Genomic DNA, 1,814 nt, shown 5'->3' with positions numbered 1-1,814 from the left:
CTACAGTTATCCTTCAGTCATATAAAATATTGAATGCAGCATATCATTTTAAAATGATGTGTAGTGTACCATGTAGAGAGCAGAAATGACAATCTACAATAATACTTTCTGACCCAGGTTTTCTGACAAAGCCACAGTTTAACTGGTTTATTGACAGGGTAGATTATTATAGATCAGAGTGGTTCACAAAAGATGGCAGCTCTTTTATTTTTTTTAATAATAGTCAGCTAGAGTTGTTCTTGAAAACCCTTTATCCAAAGAATTCATAGAATCACTAATAGATATTCTGAAGTACTAAACAATTGTGTGATAATGTCTTATTTGCAAGGGATTTTAAACAGTATTTAGCAATTACTCTATGAGATATTCCAACACTTTCAAATCATTTTAAAAAGAATTGCTGAGGCCTGAGAAATGTGATTAATCACTTCTATTTGCCCTCCAATGCTCTGTCCTTGGGCATCACTTACTTATATAAATGCTATTTATATATTTATATAATATTTATATATGTGGATATAACATTTTATATGTTATATATTTATTCATTTTATATAACATTCATATATATATACTCTTGTGCATTTATTTTTATTTTTTTCAGGGGAGAGTGTGAACACAGTTACCTATTACCACAAATAATGCAGTTATGTTTCTCACTTATGGTAAAATCACAGAGGTCGTAACACATCTGGAGTGCAATGGATGAGCCTCACCCTGTGGAAACTATCTTTGTGATCATGGTATCTTCCCTTTCAGATAAGTATTGCATTTATATTTAATAGAGGAAATAACATTACTTTACAACGTCATATATATTCCAGTATTATAGCTTTATACCTCTTCAAATGAACAATACTACATCATACTCATTTCCCAAGTACCAATATAAATCATCCAGTAGATCCCACCTCTCTGGTAACCTCCATACTGAACCAGTCACAAAAAGAATACCCCTTTCACCAGTGCAACATTCCCACCACCAATGTACCCCATCTCCCTCCACCTACACTCTCTGCCTGTATTCAAGTCAGGCATTCTACTTCTCTCACTCAACATTGTCATGGTTGTTGTTAATGTTCTAACCGCACTCACCCCTCCTTGAGGTGAGCTTCTCCCAAACCAAGCAGTTCATTTTACTTGACTTTGTCTCTTTTGTTTGGTTTTGCTATTTTCACGTATGAAATTAATCATTTAGTACTTATTTTTTCTTCTGAGTCATTATATTCAACATTATATCTTCCATTTCCATCAAGATTATAACTACCAAATATTCATCTTCTCTGAAGTACCATTGCAATTGTATATGGATCATATTTTTATGTACTATTGGGCACTGGTGCTTTTTCATATCTTAACTATTATATCTAGTGCTTTAGTAAGCATAGAAGTACATATTATTAAATGTATATTTTGTGGTTTTTGATAGATACCCATATGTGAAATTACAGCATTATATAGCAGGCCTATTCATAATATTTTGAAAAGTCTTCATACCATTTTCCATAAAAATTGGCCAGTTTATATATGATCTTGCATAACAGAATTATATTTTAGCTGTGATGAAGTTAGAAGGAATCTATTAGCCTTTTCAAAGCCATTTATTAGGGGGAAGATGATTGATTTTCACTTGTTTCTGTCCTTCCAGGATTACAACTAATAATCTCATTGATTTTTATTATTCTTTTCTTCATGAAAGACTTGTTCTAATTCATGTGCTATTTTGTTTTTCCAGAAAAATTATATATGTCAAATATAAGTAAATACTTTGTATTGTAAACACTTTGAATAGAGTTTCATTTCATCTTAGGGTA

The 1,814-nt window shown here is 31.5% G+C and overlaps 1 non-coding gene across 1 annotated transcript; it reads right to left on the bottom strand.

The window, feature by feature from the left end:
- Positions 1 to 601: 601 nt before the first annotated feature.
- Positions 602 to 767, bottom strand: LOC126010316 (U1 spliceosomal RNA). The gene has a single exon (XR_007496394.1). It is a non-coding gene; the product is annotated as a U1 spliceosomal RNA (small nuclear RNA).
- Positions 768 to 1,814: the final 1,047 nt, after the last annotated feature.

The sequence above is a fragment of the Suncus etruscus genome, chromosome 5, assembly GCF_024139225.1.
Source record: "Suncus etruscus isolate mSunEtr1 chromosome 5, mSunEtr1.pri.cur, whole genome shotgun sequence".
Lineage (NCBI taxonomy): Eukaryota > Metazoa > Chordata > Mammalia > Eulipotyphla > Soricidae > Suncus > Suncus etruscus.
Note: the sequence above shows the minus strand (reverse complement) of the source record. Positions and strands in the feature narration are given on the sequence as shown.